The sequence below is a fragment of the Lonchura striata genome, chromosome 3, assembly GCF_046129695.1.
Source record: "Lonchura striata isolate bLonStr1 chromosome 3, bLonStr1.mat, whole genome shotgun sequence".
Taxonomy (NCBI): domain Eukaryota; kingdom Metazoa; phylum Chordata; class Aves; order Passeriformes; family Estrildidae; genus Lonchura; species Lonchura striata.
Window position 1 is genome coordinate 60,233,332 of NC_134605.1, and position 13,875 is coordinate 60,247,206.

General features: G+C 36.1%; 1 protein-coding gene across 1 annotated transcript in view; it reads right to left on the reverse strand.

Moving 5' to 3' along the window:
• Positions 1 to 721: 721 nt before the first annotated feature.
• Positions 722 to 13,875, reverse strand: part of TMEM200A (transmembrane protein 200A) — an 88,911-nt gene continuing 75,757 nt past the window's right edge. The window contains exons 3-4 of the transcript XR_013339720.1: positions 5,623 to 5,687; positions 722 to 735 (exon numbers count right to left, since the gene is read on the reverse strand). The gene's annotated coding sequence lies outside the window, so the exon portion shown is untranslated. The remainder of the gene's footprint in view (positions 736 to 5,622; positions 5,688 to 13,875) is intronic.

Genomic DNA, 13,875 nt, shown 5'->3' on the forward strand with positions numbered 1-13,875 from the left:
CTCTAAGACTGAAAAGGATTCACACTCTGGAGGAGACAAGAACACATGGCATTTTGCTATGTTTAGGACAATGGATGTGCTGAGCATGTGTTTCAAATTCTTAATACACAGTAACAAACTATTTTAAGGACAAATATTGTAGCTATTTTCTATACTTAGAACCTAGTCGGAGTGCACTGAAGATAAAGAAAAAATGTTCATGAACTTTGGAGGCCTTTGGATCATGCTCTTTCAGGATAGCAAACATCAAAACAACAGGTCATGTGTTTTAACTGTGCCCAGTGCCAAGGAGTTTTTCCCTTTTAAGACTTTTTGGAGTTTTTCCTTTTAAAATAAAGTCATAGAGGGTATCCTTGGAATGAATTTCCCCTTTTCTACAACCAGACAGTCTACTGCATAACATAAAAGACATTTTCAGAATTTGAAATGGGTTTCACATGTGCTGAGATGCCAGGAAGGTTATAAAGAAGGCTGCAGTGTAGAGAAATCTTGAGGTATGTCGACTTGTAGAGCAAACAAGAACACAGTTGCAATATCATTCCTTCCTCAATCAAAGCAGTGTTTCATTTTCACATCTTGATCTAGCTCATCTTCTCTACCAAGAGAGGAGGAATAGAATATAAATAATTAAAAACTCTGCCTTTACTACCTCTGGAAATGTAGGGGGAAATCCATTGAACATGCCTCTGTATGACAGCTGTGTTTTCCTCAAGCTCTCTCTTGAAGGAGGGATATCTGCAAAGCAGTAATATTCAGAAAAGTCCTAAGACAACACCTCAGAACCATTTCACCTGAAGTTGCAATGGTTAATTTTGCTAGCACATAGGTCTGAAAAAATTCCTTCCAAAACAAAGCAACATTTCATGTCAGGTTTATGTAATATCTCTAGTATGTTCCCTACACAGATAGTTGTCACTCCATCAAAATAGGCTTTTAGGGAATTCTAGTTACCACATTAAATAAAGGCAGTGGAAGTATATTTTGTTGTGATAAATTTCTTTTTGCTGGTTAAGCCCTGCCATGTGGTCAGTTCAAGGAAATTGCAACTGTTCAAAGAGGAATTTTAGGGTTATTTAACTTTGAAAACACCACTAAATTAACATGTATTTTTTTCTTCATCTTGACATAAATGCACACCCACACATGAGAAGATATATTAGCATGACACATTTATAGAAAAGCCAGCTAGACATATTTGATTGCATCAACAATGATTCCAGTGAAAACAAACTAAAAATCAAGCTCACTTCTATCTTTTGCCTGTGTCCAGCTAATTTCATGAGTTGAACAGAATGACAGTTTGTAGCACTTATTAAACCCATACTTTGCTTGATATCAAAGAGAATTGCCTAATGCAACTAGAATGTTTCAGGGAAATCTTGACAGTTTTATCAAGAAACAAAAAAAATTTGTAAGCCACTTGCATCCATCATCACCCTGAAAACACATAACCTGTAGCTTGTTATCATGATAGTACCTAAACCACAAAATTAAATATTAACTCAGAATAAATTTGGCCTGAAGTGAAACACGCTTGCAGCAAGCAACTTGGATCACAGTCTTGCTTCATAAGGTTTCAGGTTTTGCTAGATGACTATATAGGCACCTTTTAAATTTTACATGCATTGCATCTGTTGTCTGTGGGAGTAGAAAATAAATGTTTCAAGGCACTTGGTTACCTCTGAGAGGCTTTTTGTTGAGAAGTTAGCCATGTATTTATGGTCAGTTTATAACAGCAAGACAAATCAGGAAAGAGAAAGCCTTAGAACAGATTTGTCTACTCAGTGTAAATTAAGAAATACAGTTAATTTAGTATACAGGATAACACAGTATGCAGCATTTCTAACTTGGTGCTGGTGAAACATTTCTACTAATTAGAAAAATCACACTTTCTAATTACAACTAATGTAAATAAAATGTACACATATTGGTTTGCAGAAGAAAACATCCTGGGTAAAATTCTGAAGAATTCTGAACAGAAATTGTTCTTAGTGTTATTCTGTTTTTGAAGGCTTGGTTACCAACTTAACTACATGAAGAACATATTTGACCAGAAATTGCATAGTTTCATCCCTGAACATGATGTCAAAACTGAAAGATTTCATCTGATTTAAAAAAAAATAAAAATCAAAGTAGGACACAATTCTATCACAAGACCTTGCAGTTCATCAGGCAGGAAAGGGAAAATGTCACTAAAGTCATGTCATGAGAAACAGGACATGGTTTGACACAAGGAGTGCAACAGATCATTTGAATTGCAAAGAATTAATGTTTTAATCTCTAAATTATACACACTGATAGTGATAGGATTAGAGCTTCTTTCTTAGGATGGTGTTAGTTTTCCTGTTACTAATAGAATTAATATTAATAGTTTGCAGATTTCTGTCTAGGACTAGTGCTTTGTTACATCATATGCTACAAACACACACAGATACAGTGATAGTGGTCCCTCAGCTCAAATTAGTCTTCTTTAACCTGTTACTTATATTATTTTTCTTGTAAGTCAGCGAGTTCCTCAAGACAGAAATAATTTTATTTTTAGGATATCAGAGTTGAACTCTTATCTGAAGATGTGTCAGTAAATTATACACATTAATTCTGATTAATATCTAATTAAGACCTGATCTAGCACACCATAGAGACCACTAATGGGAATCTTTACTTCAGACTGGGTTAATGCCAGAAATTGCTTAAGACTGGCTTATACCTAACATTTTTTGCTAACTATACCTCTTAGCTGTTTCATGAGGTAAGTTTTTAACCAAACTCCATAATTAGTTTTCATCATTCTTTTCCCAGTTTCACTCTGTCTATAAGAATAAACTATTGAATGCTAGAAAATTACAACTACAGTTTTGATTAGGTTTGTTTAAATACAAGACCAAAGCATAATTGTTGCTGATAAAGTAAATGTTCTGTCTTATTAATAGAATTAATAGAGAATATGAGCTAGGTTTTATTTTCTTTCAAACCAAAAAGAAAAATGTATACTTCTTTCCATTTTGTTCCAACAAGTGTGAATATCCTCATTCGCCCACAATGGTGAGTGCTGGCATGGAGAAGCTGCTACTGGCAGCTGGAATATCTACATGCCTAAAGATGTTGCTGCCAGAACAATAGCTTTCTTCATATAGCCATGAGAAAATGGAGTAGATTAGATTATGACACCTGTTGCTGAGTCCCAGCATAATTAAAAATCTCAGATCAAAACTTTTTACTTTTAAAATTTTAAAATTTACTACTGGCTGTAGTACCAATAATTGTGAAAATGGGAGGAATCAGGTACGGTGTGTTGAAAATGCAAATGCTACAGAAAGTGGCCTTCAGGTGGCTGAAGTATTTTGGAAGGCCTGTTGTAATAACTACTAGAGCTGGGAGGAAACTGCAAGCACTCAGGTCTGCCAGAACTGTTTTCTAAGTTTTATGGATCCAGTAAGATAAGTAAACAGGAGAAGGAGTCAAGAGAAGAGGTAGAGATGGAAATGAGGCAGGAAGGCTGTATGTATCTGCCACCCTCCCAGATGCCCTTCAAACAGCAGTCCACAGAAGGCAGCTCCCTTCAAAGCCTTGCAAACCATTCAGAAACAGCTCTTACTGGAACCCTGCTTCTCTTTCCTTTGTGTACTTGCAGTACACTCAGCTGAAAAAGTAAATGGTTTCAAATAATGGCCTGGGGTTGGCTGGAGTTCTAAAAATGCTGGTAAAATAATACTCAATGCTGAGCAAATGTTTAAACACAGAAGCTTAAAATCAGGAAATGCTCTGTTTGTAGTCAAGCATTACAAAACCCACTTAATATGGTTGTTGTGGTAAGGCAAACTTTGGTGTCTAAGAAGACAGTAATGAAAGCTAAAATTTTACATACAAGCTAATTAGCCAACATGGGATTAATAAATTCCAGAGTTTCAGAGACTTTCATAATGAGCTAAGGCTTAGACACACTTTGTTCTATTGTATGAACAATACAAGCACCAGCGCTGTTTCAAAAATCACAGCAGTATTTATGTACTTTGAATTCTCATTGTCAAAATTTCAAAAGGAACTAATTCTGCAGTAATGAGCACAACCTGAAAAGTTTCTTGTAAATTAGGTTTGGTTTAATCTGGAGGAGTTAGAAGAAAGTATCTATGACTACTGAGGATGTAGTGTGGCTAATGGTGGTTTAAAGATTTCAATTACAAAAATATTTGCTCAGTTCCAGATTTTGGGAAACATTGCAGCAGCAACTTCCTAAAACCATAAGTGAAAATCTCAAGGATGAAATCTGACTCCCCAGGCCATGCTAAGCAAAATGCTAACACGTATCAGTTAATTCTGATCATAGGCTGTGAAGAGCTGAAGATGATCCCATTGAGTCAAATGCTTTGCAATTGCACGAAAAGGATCATTCTTGAGCTCTGACAATCAGGCTCCAAGTATGGAATATACAGATCATATGAGCAAATATTTTCCACAGAAGAGAGTGGTTTCAGTACACAAGAATCAAACCACTGGTTTGAAAACACCAGAGTACTGAATGAGAACTGCGGTGTCCCACTCTGTTCAAAAAAAAAATTATAATGGTTAATGAAAGCAGCAAGACATGGAAGCCACATGGACATGTGTGAGGGCCAGAACAGCAGTGCACAGCACAGTCAAGGAGCTGATACATGAAATGGAGAAAAGCAGAAGAGTCTGAAGGGAGTTGACACTCACTGGTCAATTTTAGTTAGGTTTGACTTGGGAGTAAGAAGTGTCCAAAGAAATAACTGCGAGTAGTAAAGAGAAGCTGAAAATTACTTATTCAAGTGCAGATGAGGGCTGCCAAGGAAAGCAGCCCAGAAATCTCCATCCCTGTGTATGGCAGAAAGTGAGAGAAGAGAGCTGAAGGAGGGGAAATCAGCAAAAGGATTAGACAAGGGGAAAGACAGGTACTCTGACAACTTTCTCTTTGAGGAAAGCTACAAGATTCCATGCAGCAAGAGAGATAGAAACAGAAAAAGAAGGGCATAAAAGAAGTGACACAAACATAGCAGAAAAACAGCAGACTACTACTAACCAAAGATGGCTGAGACTGAAGCTGCCCCCAGCTGCCCCTCTCCCTATTGAGGGCAGCCAGGCAGGGCTCAGCCAGGGACCAACCCACCACTTCCTGCACACCTGACCTGGTCACCAGACACCCTTGGTTTTGCCAGTCTGGCCAGCAGTGAGAAGGACTTGATGACTTCCTAAATTTTATGCTCATTCAAGGAGCTTAAAGCCCCAGGTATCTCTGCAATAGTAGCCTAAACTAGTCACAGTGTATCAAATAAAATGCTACTCCTGAAGACATTCCAGCTTAGTCATCAGCCAAAGGTCTTATGCCACTAATTATGAAAAATATAGCTGATTAACCATTATCAAATAATTTAAATTGATATTTGAAGGTTTAAAATGTGCCCTTTTATCAGAATCAGGATCAGAATATATGTTGTTTTAAAAGAGTAGGTAAAAGGTATTCAAGTGTGTTCTGGAAATCTGTTACATAGCTTGAAAGCAGAATAGACTAACTCATGGGTCTGTGTGTGGTATTATTACTCCCTGGATTACTATCATAGCAAAAAGCACATTTCTCCCTGGAAAGAGTGAAATAAATTCCAGTACCCTTCCTTTAGCAGAAGTGTAGGGTCCTCCATTACTCTTGGAGTCATCACTTCTTAGTCAAAGACCTGCAAATAAAAACAACAGTTATAAATGGGGTGAGTTTAGATGAATTTTGACTTTACCCATTGCAGTTCTGAGGTGGGACTTTAAGGATGTGTCAAGAAAATTTTGTCTAGAAAGCACTTTAAATGCAAAGCCAACCAGATTCTCATCAGGTATTTTTCTTAAACAGTTTTTAAAGGATACTATTCTTTAAGTTTTTAAGTGTCTCCTGTGAAGTACTAAGCACTGTTAGTTTTCATGGTCATCAATTATTTGTACCAGTAGAGAAATTCAGGACACTTCCCTCTCTAAGTGTGAGAACCCCGGCCTTGCTTTGGGGCCTCATGTGGTGGTGAAATTCCTCCTCCAACCCGTGCTTCCAAAGAAAAACTCCGCAGGCTTAGCTGTTCGGTCTCAAGGCAGTTTATTGCTAGTTATCTAACAGATTATGTTCTTGGACTGCAGCTGTTTGATCAGTGGCCTGGGTAGAGGCACACACACACCCTGACATCCTCTCTATCTGCTGTCTTCTTCGTCTCTCTCTCCGCCCAGGGCTGCTGCTATCTTTTATAAGATATATTACGTATAACATATTTACAATTATTCCCCAATACCTACTACCTACGTTGCCAAGTGTTTTTCTACTCTAAACCAATCTGTGAGTGCCAACATCACCAAGAACATGGAGGTAAGGAAAAAGAAGGAGGAAGAACAGGATCAGTCCACTTTCCTCCATCTTAGAACTTCTGGCCCCCATGTACAAAGTGAAAACCCCCCTGTACAAGTGTTAAAACCCCCCTGTACAATACTAAAAAAATTTCCCCTCTACTTTGTAACTACTTTTACTATACTATCTAACCTTTTGTGATTGCTTGTTCCACCTCCAAAGTTGGTAATTCATTCCATGGCTCAAACTCAAAATCACAGCTGTTTTTCAGTTGTCTGCCAGGGTCTAGAATGCTTTTGACCAAGGTCTGGAACCTCTAAAAATGTCTGAGAGACATTTTGAGTTCCCACATCTAAGGACCATTAAGGTCAGTGAGCAGCAGGAGATGGGTGAAGAGAGAAACAAATATAGGCAGAACTGCCACTGCTGATCTAGGCAGCCAGGTAGAGGGAGTAGAAATCTAACTACTAAAGTAGTAATTGTTAAGAAACCTGCTGTAGTACACACTTCTTATAATATTAGTGTTACAACTTTGTGAAAATATATGGACTTCACTTGACACTGCTAACCCTATGACTGCTATGTAAAATATTTAACCATCTATTAGAGCCTCCAAGGCTTCCACAGTCAGCTGAGAACTTCAGCACATTGCATTCATAGTGTATGAATTATGCATATAGCCTAAACCTCTCCAAAATCTTATTAGCCTTCCTATAAAGGTCCTTCTTGTTATCAGCACCAACGTTTCCATGGGTTTTATATGTGATGAAAGTAACAATGCAGTGTGAAACACATAACTACCTGCTAAAATTGATAATCACTCAAATTTGTGCAAGTGAAGCCTGTATATATAGAAGGAAAAGAATCTTCCTGCCAGCTTAAGAGAATGCCTGTGTTAGGAGCTCTGTAACTGCAAAAAAATCACAATTTTTCATCTTCTCCCTTCTAAATGTGCTTTCACTCATAAATTAATTTCTTAGTCTGTACAATTATTATTGCAAACCTAGTGCTGAGAATGCATTGTTGGGTTTTAAGCAGCAGAAGTTATCATTATGTGTCTCCAGAAGAAGGCATATGTGACTAAAATGCTGGCCTGAAGCTAGATTGTATGTACATAGAAATGGATCAATAAGATACCCAGTGTATTTATATTTTCTGTCTTAAACTAGAAGTCAAATTAGTTAAATTGAGAAAATTAAGAAGCCAGAGAGAGGAGTAATGGGTTCTGCTTTCTGCTGGAGCACTGATTCACAGTGGAATACCACCAAATATGCTTGAAACCATTATATAGAAATGGCTATACAGCCATTTCTTCTCCAAAACAAGTCTTTACCCCTCACACATATGTTTATTATTTTACACCTGGCTAGGTATTGTAGACATGATATTTTTTTAATTGACTGTAGCTTCATGAAGATTTGTTGAAGTTCAATGCTGGCATGAATAAAAGTTACCCTAGGAAAATCAAATAGTGTTTAAATTTCAGCCAGTTGAATGTGCACATTTAGACATGCTCAGATAATTACTTCTAGCCCTTATCAGCTTTATCAGTAAATAAAAAGTATTCTGTAAGACAGTATCAGGACACAAAAGAATGGAAAGTACTGCAAGAAAATAATTTTCATCAAGAAAATATGAACAAATTATTTCTGCACCCAAGTGATCTGTTGATAAAATATAATCATGTAGAAACCATGGTTTGAGCACTGACATCAGCCTCAGTACAGTTTATTTTTATTAAAGTCACTAAGGTTTCTCATGGGTGGACCACAAAACCTATTTAAACCCCCTTGAAAGTAGCAGCAGACTGCTCTTTGGAGCATTTGAATCATCTGCTGATGGCATTCTTCAAAGAGAGAAGATTAATTCAACTTTCAACTTATAAATCATAATTACATGGAAAATGTTTATCAGCCTTTAGAACACATTCTCATACTGACATATGGTTGTATTCCTCTCAGCAGTTTCCCTGCTATTTTTCAAAATAATACACAGAATCCTACAAATTGCTTTTTGTTATATATTTGTCATTGATATGAGTTCTAGGATGGCATTAGGAAACACAGAACATTGCACAAAGATTTGATTTCTCTTTAATATCCTATGTATCCACTATTTATGTGATTTGAGCTACTATCAAGATAGTACTATTCCATTACTCAGCAAGTGAGCTATGAGGAACATATGATCAGATTGCTGGATTGCTGAATTTTTCTTTGGCATTTCCAGTATATATCATAATTATACAAAAAACAAATACTATAGAAGACAAGCAAATAGTCTGCTGTCACTCAAGGCAGGGAGAAAATAGAGAAGATGCCTCTCTAGTAATACATTAAAGTGCAGATAAATGAACACTGCATATGCACTAGCTTCCCAGAAATTGATCTCTGTGTGAGACTGATGTCAGAGGGTCATGATAGGAATATTGTTGATATAATGTTTGAAGAATTTCAGTTTTGATCTGGTTTAATATCTTTTGATTGAACTATGAAATTGTTTATATTTCAACAATTTGCATGCAAATTATGACCAAAATTTTGATATTTCTTGCTTTGACAAGGTGCATCATGTCACAATTAGACTCTCAGATAAGCTAATGTTTGCTGTATAGGCACTGTTGAGAAGAGCATAATTTGTAGCAAACATAGAAATGTTTATGCATTTGCCTAATTTTCTGCTACAAGTGGCCCTGCTGAGGCCAATGAAGCTATTCTCATCATCAAAGTTAAACATGCACAAAAATATAAGTGTTAACAGGGATCCAGGCTGCACTTAGACAGGAATTGACGGGGGCTTGGGATGAGATTAGAACACAGGTGTCAAAAGGTATCATATTCCCTAGGCAGAAATAGTTTTGGAATTGCATTTCTGAATTTCACCTCAGAGATGTATTTGCAACAATGAGAACATCCTTTGTGTCGTATCTATATCCTCAAGTACAACATTTAGCAAGGCTGTTATGAAGATAAATGACATGATTTTTAAAAACACAGAGGGGAAAGTGAAGGGACTCTTCTTTCTATTGTGCAAGAGGGAAGAATTTGTACAGTATTCTCTGTGCTGGAGATTGACTTCCCCTGATTTTGGAGGGAGGAGAAGATGCTTTGGCCTTCATAAAGCCAGCAAATCTGTGACTTGTCCTAGTGGAAGCTGGAAGAAGAGCAGGCTCTTGTGAAGAAGTTCTCTGACTACATTTTCAACAAACTCCTGCAGCACATGCATGCCTCAGTGTGGGATCCTATCTATTAATTAATTACATAGCTAAGGAAATGTGAGCACATGAAGAATAAATTGCAAGCCTTAAATTATGCTTGGAGACCTTAAATTAGCAAAATCAAACTTGAATATAGATCCAGATATGGAACACATGGCTGGCTTATCATTGTAGTTTGCATCAGAGCAACTCCACTGAAATAAATCAATAAGACCAGTGCATCTAAAAAGGCCATCAGAAGTGATCTACCACCCTGTTCTGCCATGGCCACATGCAAAATTAGATCAATGGTTGTATTAGTGGAAAACATCTAGGTAGATGTAATCTATTATGATTCATAATAACATGTAGACATTCATAAAAACATTCAGGATAGATACTTTATTCTCTTGAAAAAATCCAGTCTTCATTCTTGCCATAAAATATTTTGGTAGTTGGAAATCTTACCAAAAGCAAGGGTACCTGATAAAAACTAAATTTAAGAACTTAGGAAGTTTTTTAGTACAGGAAGAAACTAGTCGTATTCTCCTCCAGAGAATTCAGCTTTCTTTGATGGAATTAAATTTAAAATTTGATAGGTAGAAGAAAGAGACAATGCATGGACTTACAGCCCTTCCTATGTGTTTGCTTTTTCACGAGTGAGATTTCCAGTTTAATGAAGAATGATATCAGCCAGTTCATCCTCTTCACGTGTAACTACAGAAAAATAGAGGTGAAATGGACTGGAATGGAGTGGAATGGCGAGAGTCATCTGTCCTTCTGCTCTGTAGTACAAAAAGATACACCAACACCATTCATGACAAAAATTAAGTATCCTTTTCTTAAAATTACCTCCTGCTGAAAACCTTTGAGCAGTGTCCCTTGGATACAGTGCCAGGGAAGAAAGTGGGGAATTCATGAAAAAGCATCAAGTAGACAACAAAGAATTGAGCAGCAGAATTTTTCACCTGAAAGTGAGAACAGGTTGTGACCCTTGGTTGCAACCTCTAATGAAAAGAAAGGAGTTGATTAAGAGCATGATGGTAATTCTTCCTGAATATTTTCAATGCAAAGGATCTCATGAGAGCAAATGATCCAGAAAGAACTCAAATTTCCAAAAACTTGGAGGAGCACTGGTTTTGCATATCTATTTTCTATGCAGATTTCTAGGCATTCTTTTCCTCTTAATTGTAATACATATCACACTTGCTTCAGTTTAACCTGTCGCTTTTTATTCCATCCATGCTTTCAGTCTTTTCTGATGAGGGTTCTCACTGCTGGGTTCATTTTAATTAGACTTCATGTTTCACAACCACAGATATGCAGCGTATGTTTGCTCCTGTTTTCTTGTATAGCTATTAATTTCAGTGAGCATGTATTTCCTTGTATGAGCATGTAAGGAAACAATTTCAGTACATGTAAGACATCTACCACTTTTCTCCCACTCAAAAATAATATTTTCTTGTCCTAGCAGTCCAATGTGATTTGTTCTTAAAAAATCTTTTTTTTTTTTTCCTCATTATCTGCTGATTTTCACATGTGCTTTGCTTATTTATTAAAGAATTTTCAAGATATTTAGTTGACCAGAGACAAAGCACTGGTTCTTCTTTTTCAACTTCTTCAGAGGTTAGTACGTCTAGATTTTTCCCTCCTTTCAAAAACCTACCCAAGAGCCACAGTTGTTCATGTCACCAACTTTCTGTCCTGAAATAACCTCTACCTGTTCTCAGGCTCTTGTAAATCTTGTAAATCTCAGATCTTGTAAATCTTGTAAATCTTGTAAATCTTGAAAATTGCTAAACAATTTGAAAATATCTTACAGAAACTAACCCAAGGACCTGAACTTTTTATCCAAAGGCTAGCCTGGCTTTATACTCTTTTAACTATCACACTATTTATATAAGTTGACTGTCTATGATTAGTCTTTCAAAAAGATATCAACTACGTCAGACTTCTTTCCTTCACCCATTAATATCATCCATCCATTGTTGAATAGCTAGAAAAAGTATTTTGTCTTTCTGTTAAGACTTCAGGTACCTTAAAATTAATTATTTTTAGCTTTTCTTAACCCGTCTCTTTGCATACTCTTTCATATCCTTCCATTTTTCCTTTGTTTACTACAACCACTTACTTTTAAAATTCAGCTTTCAAATATGATGCTGCTTCTGATTAATTTGTAATTTCTCTTTTTCCCTGTGCGGCAATTGCATAGCTCTTGTACAGTTAGATTAGTTTTCTATTACTTTTCCATTGCTACTCTCATTGGGACATTTAGCATTTGCAGTTCTGGTGTTACTCTTTTCTGGAACAATCAATTTCCCAAAATCTGGTCTGTCCAGCAGCTTCACTCATGAAGAATTCAAGCTGAAAGTCATTATAGTTACTTTGGTATTGTAAAATGTCTCCATCCTCTTCTCACTTGACATATATAAGACCACACCCAGAAGTGTAGGAAAACCAAGGCTATTTTACTTCTGATTCTGGATGGGGAAATGTCTCCTAACTGTATTCATGAATGGAGAGAAATATTTTAATTCTTTTCGGTATTTGAAAAACAGATAAGTGTGGAATAATTTTCAACATTAAAAGAAGAAATAAATCACATTGTGAATATTTGCATTGTAAATATTTCAGTGCTGAACTATTGAAGTTTCAGCACTGCAAAGTTTATGGTATTTCAACCAAATTGAGTATTGTTGTCAATACTAATGCTTTATGTAATTATGAGATAAGAGCTCATTTTGGTAAATGTGTCATCTGTCACAAATCACTGTTAAATTTTAAACTTTTCATGTATCAGAAATGTACATGAAAAATTGATCCTCAAGAACACACAAAATAACTGAATTTTATGCTACTTCAATGATAATGGTAGAAGTTCTTTCAGATCTGGCACTTTTGAAGGATTAGGTCTTTTATAAAAACATGCTAACATACAAGATTGGATATTCACTTTTTATTCATTGAGAGACAGAAATTGAATGACACCACAAGTGTTACATGTGGTGATGCAAGCACAGAGTATTTTTATTTTATTCATAGAATACATAGATTCTATGATGACAATTCTTTTGGGGTTTTGTTTGTTTGTTTGTTTGGGTTTTTTTACAATCTTTTTTTTCACAGTCTCTCGCGAAATTAACATTTTATTTTTGCCTACACTGTAAAACCTTGGACTAGTATTCTACTCACAAAGCTCCATTTTTGTAATGGATTGCAAAAATTCTCTCAGCACCAGCTGATATACTCTGCTTAAGTATGAAAACTGTTGATAGTTTGTATTACTCAGAGTGCCAGAGATATAAGTAATGTATGCTTTTATAAGATTACAAACAAACAGACACGAAAAAAAGAATAAAGGTTCTAAATATTCCAAACAGTTGTCAGTATATCTGTTTATGTTCCAGTGTAACATGCATGACTCCAGGAAGTGTCCTATATGGTTTTCTGTTCTCTCTTAATAACAAAGAAACAAAATAAAATAATCTCCTTCTTAGACTTCCATCAAGGACTCGGAATAAGAATTTGAGAAATAAAGAGTTATTTTTTCTTCAGAGATGCTCAACTATATTACACCAGGTCATAATTAAATCAGTCGAGAGTGATATCTCTGGAACACCCATTTTAAGTCAGACTGGTATTAATCATCTCCAAGGTGATCCCAGTTTCTATGGGAACTATGATATTTGTTTGTGTTCCTAGCACTGGCTGGTCGCCCAAGTTTTGCAGCCTCCTTATAGTAATCCAGCAGATTAGAATGTTAAGTCTCCATCATGAATTTTTCATTACTGCTGTCAGCATGACACTCTCCTTTATAGAAGTAATTACTAATTAATAAATCCTGCTCTGTATTCAGATGGGAAAGGTTGCCTATGCTAAACCTGCCCTTTTGTAACCAAGATGTTTAAACTCTTTTCAATTTTGTCAAGCAAAGAATGCTCATTTTTTCACTTTCTAAACTCTTTCAAAAATGTTTAAACTCCTTACCATTTGTTTTTTTCCCATTACTTTTATAAATAATTTCCTGCTTCAATTGATAACTTTCCTATGTGGGGATGCCATGAGTTGCTTCCCTTTTTATTTTGATAGGAGGGAAGTGGACAGACCTTATAAAATCAGTTCCACTTGATTAATGCAGAAAATCTGGTCTCCCTTCACTATGAAGCAATATAAACTCTCAAAGACACCTTCATTTTCATGGCAAAGTACAGAGGTATCACAGTACCTGTTGTCCTTATACCTTTTTCCTACAAAGAAACACTTACCATGAAGAAGTTGCCCCTGCTCTTCTTATTGTCATTTCTTTCTTTTTTGTTAAAGGGTTGGGTTCAGCATTCATACCTAAAGC